At 37.1% G+C, this 18,234-nt stretch overlaps 3 long non-coding RNA genes across 3 annotated transcripts in view; 1 reads left to right on the top strand and 2 right to left on the bottom strand.

Annotated features, from left to right (window-relative positions):
- The window catches only part of LOC111936134 (uncharacterized), a 77,059-nt gene extending 73,250 nt beyond the window's left edge, over positions 1-3,809 (bottom strand). The window contains exons 1-2 of the long non-coding RNA XR_002868054.2: positions 3,747-3,809; positions 540-625 (exon numbers count right to left, since the gene is read on the bottom strand). This is a non-coding gene — a long non-coding RNA (uncharacterized LOC111936134). The remainder of the gene's footprint in view (positions 1-539; positions 626-3,746) is intronic.
- A 112-nt stretch (positions 3,810-3,921) lies between these two features.
- Positions 3,922-18,169, top strand: LOC111936112 (uncharacterized). The gene is made up of 3 exons (XR_002868042.2): positions 3,922-4,253; positions 11,332-11,430; positions 14,333-18,169. It is a non-coding gene; the product is annotated as an uncharacterized LOC111936112 (long non-coding RNA).
- LOC111936130 (uncharacterized) lies at positions 5,391-17,000 on the bottom strand. Its single transcript, XR_002868053.2, has 5 exons — positions 16,921-17,000; positions 12,235-12,318; positions 9,996-10,079; positions 8,884-8,962; positions 5,391-5,598 (listed from the first exon to the last, which is right to left on the bottom strand). It is a non-coding gene; the product is annotated as an uncharacterized LOC111936130 (long non-coding RNA).
- Positions 18,170-18,234: the final 65 nt, after the last annotated feature.

Here is an 18,234-nt window from a genome sequence, read left to right as displayed (position 1 = left end):
AAAATGTGAACTGCAGACACCTGAACAGTGAAAATAAAAGAATTACTGACTTCGCCTTAGAAGACAAAATCAAATGAAAAATAAAATGACCAGAAACAATCTCATTGATTGTTACAGAGATAAGCCAAACAGACATATAACCCTTACAAAGGCACTGATGAAAAATAGCTTCATTAAAATAAATATCTGAAATTCACAGCTTAGTATTATATAGTAGTCAAAGACAGCTAGTTTGAATTTTGAAACAATAAACTGAGGCAAAGAATGAAGTACCAACTCAAATAATGACATAATATAAGCATAGATATTTTTCATTAACCAATCCGTTAAGATGTTCTGTTTCCTTCCATCCTTGCCTCTTAAAAAATGTAAAAGTTTCAATATACTAAGCAACATCCACCTGGAAAAGCAGACAAACACTGGTAGTAAAATAGGTCAATCAACAGGCCTTGTAGACAGACAGAGGAGTAACATGTATGAATCTAAATCAGAGTTCTGTTCTGGCATTTAAAGCAAATACCCCACTTAACTTTGCTTACCAGGTATCAGTTCAGATTGTGAAGCCAACCTACCAGTGCAGCACAACTGTTGATGAGGTGAATGCATTTTTGTGAAGTCTTCCAGGCTGTACCAAAGAAAAAAACAATAACACAATATCCTGGTACTGTTGATATCTAAAACCCTGGATCAATTCTCATACAATATAAAATGACAAAATTTGTCCAGGTCTTTATGTGGCTATTGTACACTAGCTCTCAAGACTGTGCAACTGGACTTCATCTATCCAACCTTTCTGCTGCCTCAATATCCCATCTTTTTTCACCTGACCTTGATATTTTTGTCCTTGTATTCACTCTTTTAATTATTCTCTCTTTACCTTCATCACGTTTTAAAATACTGTTTTCCCTAGTGTCAAGAGGAAGTTTCTCCAATGAAACTTCAGGAGGTCCCCTAAGCCTTCAAAGACATGACATCTGTCAGCCTGCATTGGGAGAGGTCCAAACATTCCTCCCACAGGAGGATTCCCCAGTAGAATCCTTGTGGCTGGTTGTACAACAGCTACTGGGCCTGAGAGAATTGGTGATTCCTTGAGAGCAGGAAGGGCTGGAGTAATTGTGTAAACAGTAGCCTCTATGACACTTTTGGTCTTCCTCCAAAATCCTGCTCCTCTGGCCACTACGTGTTGGCCAGCTGCAGGAGACACCAGAGAAGAAACATCAGCTGAATCCTGAAATGGGATCAGGTCATAGAACCTTAAGGGGTTGGAATGGCCCCTAAAGATCCTCTAGTCCCAAACCTCACTGCCATGGGCAGGGATATCTCCCACTAGACCAGGCTGTCAATGCCTCATCCAACCTGGCTTGGAACACTGCCAGGGTTGGGGCAGTCATCTCCTCCCCAGGCAGCCTGTTCCAGAGGCTAACCATCCTCATAGCAAAGAATTTCTTCCAAATATCTAAGTTAAATTTCCCCTCTTTCAGTTTGTACCTGTTACTCTTTGTCTTACCAATACAAAGAGATTCTCTCTCTGACTTCCCAGTAGTCCCACTTAGGATACTGAAATGTTGCTGTGAGGCCTCCATGCAATCTTCTCCAATCTGAGCAGACCCAGTTTTCTTAGCTTGTCTTAGGAATAAAAATGGTCCAGTCCCCTTATCAACTTCATGGCCCTCCTCTGGAATTGCTCCAACAGTTCCATGTCCGTCTTTTGTTGGGAAGACCTGAACGGTTCACAGTAGTCCAGGTGGGGGCTCACTTTATCCTCTGTACTCAGAAACAGCCCTTATGCTTCCAAATAGGCCCAGGGAAGTAAGGCATGTCAGCAGGATTTGCACAGCAGGGCATCTGCTGGGGCCTTTCTAGCCCTCTCAACAATCCTGGTGTGTAAGAATTGCTACACTGTCATTTTGAGGGTTTTAGTCCTTAGTGGACCAAGCTATCTTACTAAGGAATATCTGAGAGGTGGGCATATTTGCTACCCTGATCCCTTTTCTATTTCCTATTCACTTACACTCCCCGCAAAACTTTCTCCCTCTTTGTCTTACAACTTATGGGTTATGTTTGCCCTCTCAGGGAATAAAAATTTGTTGTTTGAACACTTTTGCTGACACATTTCTGTTCAGCTGCAGGTGTTCCTCCCACTCAGATTTTTGGCTGTAGCTTAAAGCGACATGCCTGGTCCATGGGTTGTTGAATAGTGGTCCCTTTCTGACTTTGCAGGGGAATAGGCATGTGGAGAGCTTGGCTCCTGAATGCACTGAGTGGGAGGATGGAGGCAGTTGCCGGGACTGAGGAGGTCCAGCTGTGAGGACCTTTAAGGCAGGGTATGCAAACCATGGGGTGTTAATGGCCCATCATTAGGCTGGAAGGGCGTAGCTACTCTAGGAATAGGTGCTTCAGCCAAAAGCATAAACACAGAATGTATTAATCATTTCACTAAAGTAGAAAATAAAAAAAATTAAAAAAAATGGGAACAGAAGGAGAGAAGCTCTTGTTCCAGTAGGGGTAAAAGGCTTCCTGTTTGAGGTTTGTTACCTTTCTGACCCACATGGAACAATCAGATGGGTTAGCGCAGTTGTCTTAGACAAAGTCATGGAAAACCAATATTAGCTTTATCCAGCTTCCCTTCCCTCACACCTCTTTAACCCTTGCTGTCTGCCAGTGAAATGAAGATAGAGAGATGCCCCTCTTCTCTTGTTTTCTCACTTGTTGCTTTCTGACATTTTTAATCCATCTTGTCCCACAGCCAAAATATCCCGCATTTAATCTACCATTCATTAACAACTTTGCCTCATCAGTGGAGCAAAGAAAAGTGTTTAGCATTCAAAAACACAGTTAAAAGTACCATTGTAATGTAGTCATATAGCTCTACTTGAAAAAGAACAAGTATCTCCAATTTTGGCACAGTTTTTAAGTGTTTGACTTTTCAATTATAACACCCTTGCTGTAATTTTAGTGTAATTGCCTGAAATTTATCTTGTATCATAGAAGTCTGACCTGAAGTAGCTATTTGCCCCTCATTTGAATCACAACTTTTAGAAACACAACACAGTAATTTACAACTTGAGTTAATGCAATAAATGGCAGGAGAAAAAACTGAGAAAGTGAGATTTGGAAATGACCTTTAAAAATCATCTAGTTCATTCCCCCTGAGGACATCTTTCACTATCAATTTGCTCAAAGCCTCATTCAACCTGACCTTCAACACTTCCATTGATGGGCCACCCACAAACTCCTCTGGGCAACCTGTTCCAGTGTCTCACTGCAACTGTAAAATTGCAATTGTAATAGTAAAAAATTCCTTATGTCCAGGTTAAATCTATCACTTTAAAACCACTGCCCCTTGTACCATCTCTAAGACCTTGGTGAAAAGTCTGATTTGCTAAAGCAAATTGCTTAAAGCTACACTCGCTAGGGGGGCAGATCAGCCTTAGCCTCTACTCTCTTTGCATTCATAACAGTGAGTACAGATAGGCAGTGGATGTAATTACAGCAGGTGAGGGAGGAAAATGCAGATGCCTAAACTATCTAGCTACACCAGGATCAGAAGCCGTGCAGGTCAGCACTACGTAGAGGGAAGAATAACTGTGCTTTCTCTGTGCAACACAGACACGCCGGTGTGAGAAACAACCGCTCACTTTAAAAATTTCAAAGGTTTATTAAACCTTAACAAAATACAACAAAGGAATAAATAAGGCAAAATTACAGAGCTGGGAACATTGAATTATACCCCCACATGTGCTCACCCACAAAATGGCCGCTCCACCTTTTATATCTCTGGGAATTGCCTCCCAAAGGGGGGATTTGCCCCTCCCACAGTCTGTCAATCAACTCTTCTTCACCATCCATTGGTGGAAGCTGCTTTCCTGCAACTTGATTGGAGGTCAGGTGTTGCCATGCCACGCCCCCTAGCAACAAGCCATCCCCGTTCCCAGCTGCCCCGTGTAAGGAAGGGCGCAGGTTCGCGCCCTCCAGCCACATGTCCCGACCAGCAAGGCCATCCCTTGGCAACCATACGGGGAAAGGGGACTACGGAGAGAACAGGGGATGCCTAAACAACAAATCACAATAACATTACTGTACATCAATGGAACGTCTCTTAACATACACATAATATTCATCCCTTTATTGTGAGATCCAACCATTGTGTCACCCATCTATGACACCAGTCATTGCAAGCCAGCCTGGAAAACAGTAAAATTTTGCATGGTGTGGATGTTCTTCATGCAGTGACCTGAAAACAATGAAAACAGGTATTTCCTCAGTGAGGCTGAAGATGTTTCAAGCAGTATAAATTGCCCATCTGCTGTCTGAGAAAACTAAGTGTGCCTTAGATGTAGGGAATAGTCATAAAATGTGTGTGAAAATTTGTTAACAAAACTCTACTGAGGATGTATAAGTTAAGACTATTCAAATAATTATGAGTTAGCCAAAACTGAACAAATTTTCAAGGGCAAGTAAATGGTCCATTCCTAAAACTCAAAACATCCTTCTGTCACATAGCAAGTCCCTGCTCCAAAGACTATTCTCATGATCATTATTGTCATGGCAACAAGTGTAAGATGATGTATAAAACTTATCTTCCGCCAAACTGAAACTTAAAACAAATAAAACCAGCTCTGGTCAGACAAGGAAATTTCAACGCCAGCAGGTTAATTCTAGCAAAGCTAAAAGCACTTTTAAAAAAAAATCACTTTATAATGGAAAATGTCAGAATTTTCTTGCATACAGAACTGCTAACATGTGAAAAGAGCTTCAGCTATCTGTATAAATTTCTGCAGCATGTGACTAAGTGACAATTTCTTTCATGCTGTACAAAACACTAATAATTTTCTTTCACTTTTCAAATCATGGTGCGGAATTGAATATTGTATTATTTGATATTTATTGTATCTTACTGTTTGTAACACCTTGGGTAAAAATTTGGGTCAAAGAGAATCACTGGATCCAAAACCAGAGATTGTGTTTGCAGATTCTGTAATGCAAAAGAGTAATAGAGGTGAAAGGCAAGGTGAAATTAGAATGAAAAGAAAGAAAGGAAAAAAAAATTTAATCAGAATGAATTTGTATGCCTTAGAGACGTCACAGCAGATGAAAATATGAGACATAAGAAGGGAAGATAACTTAGTCTGGAGTATTTACAATTTCTTTTGCATTTATCAAATTACTTAATTAAAAAAAAAAAAGGTAGATTAGTTTATATCAACACGTTTACATCCAGGACTATTTTCATCCATTTGAATCTGTTCAAAGACATATTTAAAACAGCTGAGGATCTCATCATACACTCTTAAGTCCTATATGTATTTGCATTCTCCTACTCCAAACCTGTGTGCTTATCTGAATCAGAAGTGTCTTCCAGCATACAATTCCTGTTCTAAAAGCATCTCTTTAAAAAAAAAAAAAAAAAAAAAAAAGAAACAAAACCTGAACAAGTTACACAGAGGAACTTAAATCTCAGTCACCTCACTTGAACAAATCTAAATTCACAGTAATTAAAAGGAACTCATAAAATTGTGAAAATAAGGTTAATACTCAGCTGATAAAAAAGTAGATGTGTCCTCTTATTTTTCCATGCATTGAAGTACTCTTCATGATCTATGGAGTAAATCTGTGGCCATTATTTTCTATCTGACTGAAGAGCAGTTTTGAGAGTAAGAAGTTACACAGTAATTTTCCCTTGAGATATGTTAGCTTGAAAATTGATATAATTTCTTTTTTAAGTAGAGGAGGAAGGGATGAGAGTTCTTTTTCCATTAATTTCCTCGACAGTTTTGTCTTTGTGAGCTTACAGATCAATTTAATTATGAAGTGGCATTTTATTAGTACCAAATTAAACAATTAATAAATAAAAAGGACTCCTTTTTATGGTATCCATCCAGCCTGTCAGCTCAAAAAATTTAAAGAATTAGAATTAGCATCCTAAAGAATTACAAATAAGTCACATAAATCAAAAAAACTTCTAACGTCATTTCAAGAAATAAAGTCCCGTCACACTTTTAAATACCAGCATGAGATCATTCACAGCCAAAGTCCACCATAACAAAAATATCTGAGCAAAGAAGCCTTGAGTCATTAATTCTGATTACAGAGAGTGCATGACAATTATTTTGAAACCTGAAACAATACAATAATACATTGCTAACCTGAAGTCAGATTTCATGCTTTCCCTCTAGCTAGATAAAGATAGGTATTATCTTAAATAAGGTGAAGCTCATTTGATCTGAATTATATATATATGTGTGTTTAGAGCTTTAGAAATGATCAATCATCACAAAAAAGAGAAAAACCCAAAACCCCCAGATATACATTGCAAGGGAAAAAACCCCTAAATTCTATGTCAATGATCAATTAGGATTTTTTGTTTAATTTTAATTTCCAGTATCAGTCACTGCATAATCAAGTCAAAGACAGGAATCAATTTATTAATTATAAAATATATCTAAACTAGAAATACCCTCCTTGAAGTGCAGAACAGGCTCTAATTTGAAGGCATAAAACAGGTGTAGAAAGTAGTCAAGACTGACTTGAACCTCATATGGTAACAATATTGTCAGGTAAATAGTATTTCAGTTCAGAATTTTCAGTTAATATTCTAGCATTTATTTGAAGGTTTTCAAGTAAATAAACTTATTAATATCCAGTCTTGGCTGTGTATCCAGAAACAGGTAAAAATGGGCACTTTGAAAATGAGCTTGATTAAAACTAAAGTTTAGAAATTTAATATGCATGATCTAACATTAGATGTTAGGAAATGGCAAACAAAGGTATGCACCTGTCTCCTAAGCAGTACTTTTCAAGCTATATGATGGTTCTGTAGCAACAGAAAATACTGGCAGAAATATTTTTCGAAGAGTCTCTGTAAATTTCACCACTGTCAAGTGAAATGTATAGATATGAGCACTGACAGTGAAACTAATCTTACACACACTTTCTCCTATCAGTGATATGACCAGAACTAAAAACCAGAACCACAGCTAAAATATAATATATTCTCAAGAGGTCTAGGAAATAAAAAGTTGCTTGAGAGAACGCGTGAAACCCTTTCATTTAGCTTCCCTACAATCAACTGTGTAAGTAATTTTGCAAAAGGTGCTACAGAGATAGGACTGAAAAATCAGTGTAGTGGATTGGTGTGCTGGTTTTGACTGGCGTACAGTTATTTTTCTTCATTGTGGTTGATATTTTGTATTTGTGCTGAACACAGGGTTGATGGTGTAGAGGTGTTTTTGCTATTGCTGAGCAGGGCTTACACAGAGCCAAAGCTTTTGCTGCTTTTCATGAGGCCGATGAGGAACTTGGGGGTGCATGGGAGGTTGGGAGGAGACACAGCCAGGACAGGTGACCCAAACTGACCAAAGGAACGTTCCAGACTGTATGACATCATGCTCAGTGTGCAGAGTGCAGGGAGGAAGGGTGGGGGATGTTTGGAGTGATGGCATTTGTCTTCCCAAGTCATCCTTGGATGTGATAGGCCCCTGTTCTCCTGGAGAAGGCTCAACTCCTGGCTGCTCATGGGAAGAGATGATTTGATTCTTTACTTTGTGTGCACGGCTTTTGCTTTCCCTGTTAAACTGTCTATAACTCCACCCACGAGTTTTCCAGCTTTCACCCTTCCAATTCTCTCCCTGATCCCACTGGTGGGGGAGTGAGCACGGGGCTGCGTGGGGCTTGGCTGCTGGCTGGGGCTAAACCATGACAATGGGGAATGATTCCAGGTTGATTTTTATGGAAACTAAGGGCAAAATGCTAGTAATCCCTGACATCAGCAGTAAAATGTGTATTTAATTCCAAAGAACCTTCACCTTCAGCTGAAGACTTCATCCTCTGCAGCATGACTACAATAATGAGCATGAAAAATGTACATCTCAGCTCTGTCTGTATCAAACAGGAGACACCAAAACAGTGCAGATAAAACTGTACTTCAGGTGAAGGGATAAATTTCTCCTTGATTTCTAGTGAACTTCTCAATTAAGGTTGATTCTAATGGCTCTTTGTATCGCATTCAAGTTCTGGGCAAAGTTCTCACACACTAAATTAGATTCCTGAGTTCTTTAAGTTGCTCTCCAGATAATAAAGCATTTTTGTTGCTAGAGAAAACTCAGGAGCAAGTCAAAGCTGAGAGACTTATTATAGAGTAATAAAACTCATGAGGTGATTATTTAAAGCTCCTAATACCCAGACTCTCAGAAATCTAGGAAATCTAGGAAAGAGTAAACCAAGCTCAAGTCTGACACTTGCTCAAGTATGGCTTTTAAGTCACAGATTAGATCCAAGCACTCTAAAAAGGAATTATGAAATTTCAAATCTAAAATCTATAAGATTTACCTTAAAGTGTCATTTGAAATGTTCAGCTGAAATGAACTACAGTACTATGAGCCTACTGAATAGGAATGCATTATGGAACTAATGTATTCAACACATTTACAGTATTTTCTTTTTCTAATACAAAAAAAACCAAGAAGCCCTAAAAACAAACTAAAAAAATCATACTTTCAGGTTTTTGAGGTAGAAGTAATTTCTAAAGAATTTGCCAAGATGTTCTGCAGGTTTTTTTGCTGGTGCTGCACTTTAGTAACAGAAGCAAAAATGATTCTTCAACAGTTTAGTGGAAAATCAATTATAAATTATGTGAGGTACCTCCAAAATTTTCCACAGGAATGGGAACATAGCCATTCATTTTCTTAAAACAAAATGGAAAAGTTTCTTGCAAATTTCTTCCAATTTTTCACATCAATTTTAAACTAGATTCCATGATATTCTTATTTCATTTGGGCTTAAGACATCTTTTAATGAGACAGGTTTTTTTTTGTTGTCATGTGATGTTTTCCCATTTCACTTAGGTGGTAATTTTACTTAAATAATGGCCATGAAATCTTTTACCTTCAGTCTTCCTGAGATCGGGTTATCCTCAGCAGTGAATACCATACAGAGATTTTGGATATCTGGACAACAAAGCTTGCTGGAATAGTCATTCAAAAATAAAAAAAAAATAAAATAGATTTCATGTAGTGTTTGTTAGGCTTTTGATGTGTAATGAAGGCTAGAAAAATGCAGGTGAGAATTATGTGCTTTAAATTGCCAGAAAAGTAGAAAAGTCTGGAAATATGGAATAAATTTATGTGCCTTGTCTGCCTTAAAAAATGGTACTCATTCAGGTAATCTAAATATCTATTTTATGAACATTCATAGCCCTCTTCAAATAAATAAAAATCTGTTTCAGTTGCAATTGGAGTCCATATAAGCAAACAAAAAAAAAAATTATTTTCTGCTTAAAAATAAGCTTCCATTTTTATAATTTATCAAAAACAAAAGAAAAACCAAAAAAAAAACCCAACCTAAAAACCAAACCCAACAAAAAAAAAAACCCAACCAAAAAACCAAAACAAACAAAAAAACCCAACCAACCCAAAGAAACAAAAAAAGAAAAACTTATTATTAAAAGCTCTGGTTTTTTCACACAGGAATGTAAGAGAACATTTTAAATACAAAACAGGAGAAAATTAGAGGCCTTCCTCCTTCTCCATTGATCAAACACAGATTTAGGCTTGCCATAGACATGAAACAAGAAAAAATCCATACAGTTTATATACCAAATGGCTTCATATTTTAGAAAAAATTTTAGAAAATAATTTTAGAAAATTAAGTATTTTCCTTGACAGGCCATTCACTTCAAATGTCGAGAAAAGGAAGGGATTGCCCAGGTGCTTAGCAGAGTTGATTCAAAAGCAATTCCCCAAATCATAGGAATATCAGCCTGCATTCTGGGCCATGAAGATAGCATAATCTTCCCAGGTGGTAGCCTACTCTTACAGCTTCAAGTCTTTGGGGGCTGAAGAGAATATCAGCTGTCACAATCAGCCCACTGCCTCCACCAGCAAAAGTTAACAGAATCCTTTGGCTCAGGTTTAATTTATTGCACCTATTCCTTGTCTGGTGTAAAAACTGTGCTTTTCAATGCCATCTTCAAAGCCCATTGGTTTTTGAATACTTACACTTTGGGTGACTTCAGTAAATTCTTCCAACACGTGTATCTTAATTCTTGTTTTAAAGAGAACAAATGTCAGGGATCCACCTTTCTTCAGAAATTAAAAATAAAATAAAATAGAAAGAAGCAGATCTTATTAACTCTAGAGAGAATAAAAACAACACTTTTGCCTAGATGTCTCAAAATGATGCTATGCCTTAAAGTTCCTTCTCCAGATCATCTTTCATATTCCACCTTTTCTGTTCTTACATGTTGCTAAATCCTTGATCCAGGCCCACATCATTTCATCTAGGAATTCACTTTATCCAACTGTGGCCTGCTAAAAATTTATCTGATCTAAACTGCTTGCTTTTGCTGTATATATATAGTTAGGGTATATTCATTAAAAGAGGCAGATTTATTCCAGCCCAGAACAGAGGTCTCAGATGGCAAAGACACATGCAGAGCCTGGATGTGAAGGTCTGGACTCAAGCCCAAACCAAAGGTTGTGCCTGGGTTCTGGGGCTGAGTAAACAGATTAGCATTATTCACAGTGATTAAAAAGAAGGCAAAAGGGATTAACAGGGAAAAGATTAAGTTTTCATTTATCCATATCAGATTTGAGGTAACATCTGAAAATAGGTAGAGAGGGACAGTAATTAAAGTCAGTAAAGTGAAGCACATTTTAAAATATCCACTTGGAGTGTGACCTTAATGCTATTTAAGTCTGGGACCATTTTGCAAATTCAATGTTTATTTTCATATAAAATTTATATGGAGATATTATAATAAGTATGATCACTGTCCAAAGGATCATACTTATTATAATAAGGAGGACAACTACTAAAGGACAACTACTAAAACCCAGCTCTCTCCTCCAGTTCTTTTCAATAGATGTCCAATGCCCTTTTTTAACACCTGGAAAGCAAATTCATGTGGCTTTCAGGAAAACAATGTTTTTGTTCTCTGCTAGGCAAAAATATACATGGTTTCTCTTAATGGTTTTTTTATTTAGTCACTGTCACTGCATGTCTCCGGTGTCCTACCATTGCAACTGTGTCATTATGCTGGAAAAGGTCAAACAAAGTAAAATTTTAAATTGAGTTTAGCACAGTTCAGTTATATTATTCTATAAAAAAAAGTGAGAGGCATTCAGCACACTGAACACCTATCTAACCTTTCTTTTATCTTTCCTCTTCACAAAATTCTCACAGACTAGCGTGTCCCAGAGGGTCTCTGTTACAGTTTCTGTGTTTATTGCTCCTCTAATCCAATGTGTCTTTTTCAATGGTCCTAGTTAAGTCTTAAAACCTTGAAATGACACAATATTTTGATAATAAGACATTTATTTTCCCTCTACCTAGGAAGAGATTGAGCCAGTGGGTCTTTGAGAAGATCTATTCAAGCCTAAACTTCATGGAGGAACTTTTATTCGTGCTTTCTCTGGGAGAACATCAGGACTAGTAAGTGCAGAGTCATCTGTAAATGCATTAATCATCTGCACAGAACAATAAAAGCTTTAGAGACAACAATTCATGAAGCAATGAAGATTATCTGTCCAGATCTAGTTTACCTGGCAGCCAATGATTTTCTGCATGAGGAGCCCAGAAAGAAGTATTGGAGAGCCTTTTTAAATTCAGGCCTTTCCACCCATCCCTTTGTTTAATACAGAGGCTTGTCCTATATTGGAATATACAATATTGCATCCACAAGTGTTGGTACAGACAGTTGTAAGAACATATTTGTTGTAAGAGCAATCTGCTGTACCTCTTTTATCAGATCAGAATGATTTATTTCTCAGAGGAAAAAATACTGTGGATCAGCCTTGGCACCTGAGGTTAATCACCCCAAAAACCTCCCCGAGTCCATGAACTTTCCCCAGTAACCTTAGTACCAGTAGAAAATGTTCCTTTACCACCTTTTTTACGCAGGAAGATAGTTCCTGGAAATCTCAGAAATATTTGCTAAGCTTTCCAGAATTAGTATGATGCTCTTCAAAAGTCCTGCTTTCAAATAAACACAAAGCAGTATTTTTTGATTCATTCTTCAGTATATAAAGCTCCATGAGCTACAAGACAAAGCCTAATTTTAGAATAGCTTCACTACTAGAAGAATTTTAGTAAAATTTATCAATATAGTTAATTACAGTAGTATTGCTAATTTATTATAGTATACATTTAAGATTTTTTTTTCCCAGAAAATATGAACTTGGAATGCTGTGTAGGGTGTTGATTCATGATTGTTCATAGATTCTGTATCATACTTACCTTAGTCTGAATTTTTCTCCATAAAAACAAATGGGAAGGTTGAAGGCTTAAGGTTCATTATTTCTGTTATTCAGAGCATCTCACCTGAAATCAAAAGAGTTCTGTGTAAGCACTAAGTTACTTAGTTATTTCTTAAACTCAAGAATATATTTCTTTTGTTTTCAAGTGGAAGACATAGGACAGATGAGTTTTGACCGTTCTCCATCTGGCTACCACTCTTTCAGCTTTTCAGCTTCTTGAAGTGAGGGAAATCCAGCCTTCCATTTATGTGATAGTGATGATTATTGCTTAATTATCCAATTTATCAAACAATAACTGCAGACTGCCTTAAAAGAGGCAAATTCTAACCTATCCCCAAATTATATACTCAGCATAATGCCCATCATTGCAAATTATATCCTATCAATTCTTGCATGAAATGGAAACCAAAACCAATGGTATTCTCCTGGCAAAATAGGTAGGCAGAGATGCTTCCAAGTAATTTTGCCCTGCCCAACACTTACATTTTCTTTTAATTCTTCCATCAGTTTGTTACAAGGCCCAAACTGAAAATTGTTTTGTTCTGAATCAGGTACCAAAATCAGTTCCCAGGCTACATCTACCTCTTGTTCCTACTACCCCCTGACCCATGTACTGGACTATTGATATTTGGTTCACCAAGCAGCTCCTTTCTCTCTCTCTGATCCTGTCAACTCAGACTTGTTACCTGAAGACAACTTTTTCCTCAAGTTAAGGAAAGGCCCAGCCTTCTCCCCTACATCCCCATCTCTTCTGACACCACTCAAAATTGTTTTCATGGCAACTTTGATAAAAATCATTTCATCAATTTCATATCACAAATAATTCAGCTGTTTATATCTGGCATAGTCAAACAAAAAAAAAGAAAAAAGAATGGTGGGGAAAGTAGGGATACTAGATGAATCTTCTAAAAAGATTTGAAATCATCACAGCTCCAAAGCAAGCACTAATTGTCTTTAATGAGCTTCCAAGAAGCCATTAAGCACACATCTATTCCTAGATACAAGAACCACCATCCTAACAGAGCCTGATACCATGTGAAATGGGACTTCTCCGTAAAATATTTAATAAACCCTACAAAAGTCGAGTAGCTGATAATGGAGTGCCTCTGCAAATCTATGAAAGAAGGATTTAGTCATTGGATTTCATTGCTTCCTTGCTTCCAAAACAGATTACCCAAACAACATAGCCTATTTTTTTCATTCATTTGTAAAACTTGTTATTTCCATGACCATTGAGATGAGCAGGTTTCAATTCTCATTGGAACTGTTGAAAGGTATATGTGGATAAAGAATTACTGTAATTATAAGTACCTATTTAGCATTTAAATATTGCCTATGTTACTTATACTTTCACCCTTCATGAATGATTACATGTAAAAATCTCTCCCATATAAGATAGATATTGAAAAACATCTTATTCTAGATAGACATACTCCCTAAGGGAACTTAGGCTTACTTTATTCATCCCAAAGAAAGAAATGTAATAAAAATGCCAGCATTCTACATAATGACACTTGCATAAATCAGGCTGGATTTTACCGTAAAGTTAAAATTAAATAAGTCCCAGAGGAAAAAAAAAATAATATAGAACATACCCATCAATCAATAGTGAAAAATCTCCTTAGTTTCAAAAGCCTACCTTACAAGCTGGATATTAATTGGTTTCTCCTTATAAAACTAGATATTTCTTTTTAACTCAATTAGAACTGTAAATTTCCTAAAAATACTTATATAATATACCAGAAAAGGTTGAGGAAAAAGTAAAATCCCTGTGAGCTGAAATTTAATAGATTGCAGTTGGTTGCTCCAAACTGTTTGTAGCCAAAAGCATTTTAAAAGCACATTCTTATTACACAATAATTAAGTCAGGTTTTCTTTCCTTTGTTTGATTTTTGTTTTGTTTTTGTTTGTTTGTTTTAGGGTTTTCTTGGGGGGGGGAAGGGTGGGAGGGGGTTTGTTTGTTTTAAAATCTCTAGTTTAATTTTTTACCAAGAATTGTCACCTTTAGCAAGTCTTACATTATCCTGAATGCCAGATGTTAATTTCTCTAAACTGTTTTTGTGTGACTGCCTTTCCAGAAGCACCAGGGCAGATATAAGCCCAGTTCCAGGGACACTGAGCACCCAAAGCTCCAGTTAAATCAGAGGTGGCTGTGGATACTGGGTGGTCTTTAAAAACAAGTTATAAGGCGATGCTGCTGACATGGAGAGAGAAGCCCTGGAAGCTCCTAGCTCAGAGAACACCCATTGACTCATCTGGTATTTCCATACATGAAAGATTGGAAAACTGCTTTCTAGTCTCAAATCTTACAAGGTTCCTGGACTACATTCAGTCTTATTATGAATTCTCTTAGTTTCCATCTCCCAAATACACTTACGCATTTTGAAGTAAATTAAAACTAACCTCTGTGGTTTTGTGCACTTGTGTGCGTCCATACATAGACACACACACTCCTCTGTACTGTACTGTGTTTTGCAGGAGCAAACAAACTCCTTTTGCTACTTAGAGACCAGCCCAAAAGAATGGAAACAAGATGAAAAAAGAGATGATCTGCCCCCTGGATGCAGCAAGACAATGACCTTACTACTATTCACCTGCCACAATATCACCACTGTCATTTTGATGAGATTTTTTTGATTTTGAAAATCTGGGAAGATGTCCCCTTTACCAGAACACTGCCCTGTTTTTGATGAGATTTCACAGTCTTGTGAACTTTTGTTGCTTCTGCAAAACCATACTGATGAAAAACTTAAGTTAATGGCGTTTACACCAATTACTGGAAAAATACTGCTTCAGCCTGGGTTTCGAGAGCCTTTATGCTCTCAGTTCTGCCAGCCACCAAAATGGAAGGTGGAATAAATAGGCCATGTTGTTCACCATGACAATCTCCAGGTGTATTTAAAATGCCCCCATACAAAAAAAGCCAGAACAGCTCGACTTCTTTGCATTGTGAGAAAAGTACATAAGGGATAAGTGTGTGGATCTTGTAACAGGTGAGAAAAACTGGGGGCAAATAAGATTACAAAAAAATTAACAATAATCTGCCAAATGTCAAAATTTCCCAACTGACTTTCAAGACTAAAAAGGTGTTTTTTCTCCTCCTTATTAAAGATGTTCTTCAAAGTGAAAGCTACAACAGAGGAAGAAAGGGTTTCGTTTAATGAAGGAAATGCTTAAGACAGCTGTAAAAATGAAGGGTTTTTTTAAGTGCTCTGTAATGAAATTAGACAGCATTGAACAGATACACAAATCTATGTAAAAGGGATTTCTCCTGCAAGTATAGACCTTACACAATGTTCTGAGCAATCCCCTTTAGAAAGTGGCTGGCAGAGGTAATGTCTTCTAGAACTAAATTTTGACCATTTTGCATAAGGCTAACACTGTTTCATCTCCTCAGCTTCTTGAAATGGAAGACAATCTGGCCTTCCATTTATGTGACAGTGATGATTATTGCTTGATTATTCAATTTATAAAATTAAAAAATAATGGAAGATGGCCTTAAAAGAGTGAAATTCTGACACATCCCCAAATTATATACTCATCACAATGCCCACCATCACAAATTATATCCCACCAATTTTTGCACAAAGTAGAAAATAAGCCTAATGGTATTGTCCTGGCAGAACAAAGGTACAAAGGCTGGAAAATCGCAGGTTCTAAAATTGCTCCTCTCAAACTGAAATGCTGAATTACGCCTTTATGACAAGCTTGTATTTCAGCAATACACTTCAGCTCTGTGACCTGAAGAAGTCATTAGGAGGCAGGACTTCACATCAACAACTGCACATTGACTTACTCCATTATGTGGTGTAATGTTACTCAGACAACCAAGGACTATGGCTTTAATATGAAGATATTAGTAGTACTTACTGGTGAGATAGGCAGATTTTGGTCAATGTGAATGCAATCTGTAGCATAAAAATATTTGACCATAGAATAATTATGGAACCAACCAAGGAAAATCAAATTTAAAAAAAGACAAGAAAAGAATTTCTGCTGAAAAAAAAAATACCTTTTATTTTTTTTCCACTAAACACAGGTCTTTTCATATGAGTAAAAGCAGAAAAGTACAAGGACATTTTTGTTCATTTGTTCACCTTCAGCATTCAGGAGGACAAATAGTCTACAAGTTGGATGTGGTATTGACATAAGAGGTATCATTCTAATTGAAGTGGAACACTGAACTTTTATTGGAGAACAAGAGCGATGAGTGCCGAATGGTGACTTTCTGTTTAAAATATTTGGAAGACAGGCTCACACTATGACCTGCTTCCAGTTTCCAGTGGTATTAGGGATGAAGCCAGTATAAATCCAGTTGTCACAAAAGAAAAAGTTATAGTATATATTAAACCACAAAAAAATACTTTCAAATAACATTAAGGGTATGACTTAAGCCCACAAAAGCCAGGAAATTCAGAGTTAGGGCTGCAACTCTGTCCTCAACTCACCCCATTTTGTTTAGGTATTATAGCAGATATGAAGAGAGCTACCTGAAGCATGATGGTATTGGTTTGCAAGGGATAGACCAAAATTTGGCATTTATCTGTGCAGGGTTTGCTTGTTACTCTTGAGCTGACAAAGCCTTCTCATGGAGTCCAAGAATATAACAAATAAACCTCTTCATTAAATGTTAATAATATACATCCCTTTACCTGATGAACTTTACCTGATGATCCATGTTTCTGGACTTCAGACTGGTGACTTCTTTTGGAGATGTCTGCTGGGACTCATAGGAGTGGTGGACTAACCTGTGTCACATACACAGCACTGGACTGAGTGATGACGGTGACTGATACCTGAATATGCTAAAGAAAGAAGCCAAAACACCAAAGAAGCAAAGTGGATTGATAATGAGCAATGAATCTCTAGTGGAAAATACGTGATCATCTGATGAAAGTGATGAGATTCAACAAAAAGAACACTTAAGAAAACAAACAGCTGGTCAAGATATGAGCTCAAGAAGCAACTTGAAGTAGAAAATTAGCTACAAAAGTGAGTTGAAGAAGACTTTTGTCTGATACCCAGGAAAAATATGACTTATATCAGTTTGAGTTGAAGGTGTAAGGAAAGAGAAACAGAGAAACACATGCACATGTTTTATTTAGCTCTAACGATGTCTTATGCTCGCTGAAGCGGAGTGACTGCTTTCTGGAACACCCAAAGATTTTGTATGTTTGCTATCACAACTTTAAAAATATTCAGTGTTTTTACCAACTGGATTGTGGCCAACCTTTAAAACGTTCTAGTAAATATTATGAGTAATTCCTGCATCCCTGCAAATATGCCATACGTCATTAGTTTGTCTTCAAGATGTGTTATATTCTGAGGTGCAGTTACATGGGAAAATGTACCTTTATGCTGACTTAAGGGCACCTGTTGAAGCTTTTCCTAAGTATTGTTAACTCAAGTGACTTGTAATTTTTCCACACTCTTAATAATGTAACAAAAAATAAATGTACACAGGACTTTGGTTTCATGTTCTGCACTGTTTTTAAGGAAGTCGATAACAACTGGTTTGGGTCCAGCAGATACCCTGGCACTGCAAATCCCTTCAATCCCTGCACTGCATTGCACAGGAACACATCAGGGACTTCATGACAGCAGAATCATGTGGTGTCTGGTCCTCAGAGTTTACTCAAAATTCATGCTTTCCAAAAATACAGACCTTGAGTTACTTTAAGGCTTCCCAAGTATTTCAAAGAGCTGGAATGGGTCTAGAATTTGAAATGATTTTCAAAACTTGCTGAGTTTTAATTCTGTGTTTCTTCATGTTAAAAATTCAGCAACCTGTGATTCCATGCCTCTTCTGCAACAGTCATGCCAAATAGCTCCATACTTCTTGGGTTGTACTTTGTATTTCAATTTCAAGACATGGCATAAAGATTTAATTAATTAAATGCAGTTTTTAAAATCTCTCAGTGCTAATCTGAAATTGTGGTTATTACTACCATCTCAAAGCACATACCTAAGGTTTGATTTC

This window comes from Cyanistes caeruleus, chromosome 4, assembly GCF_971803275.1.
Source record: "Cyanistes caeruleus chromosome 4, bCyaCae1.hap1.1, whole genome shotgun sequence".
Classification (NCBI taxonomy): domain Eukaryota; kingdom Metazoa; phylum Chordata; class Aves; order Passeriformes; family Paridae; genus Cyanistes; species Cyanistes caeruleus.
This window is presented reverse-complemented; position numbering and strand designations above follow the sequence as displayed.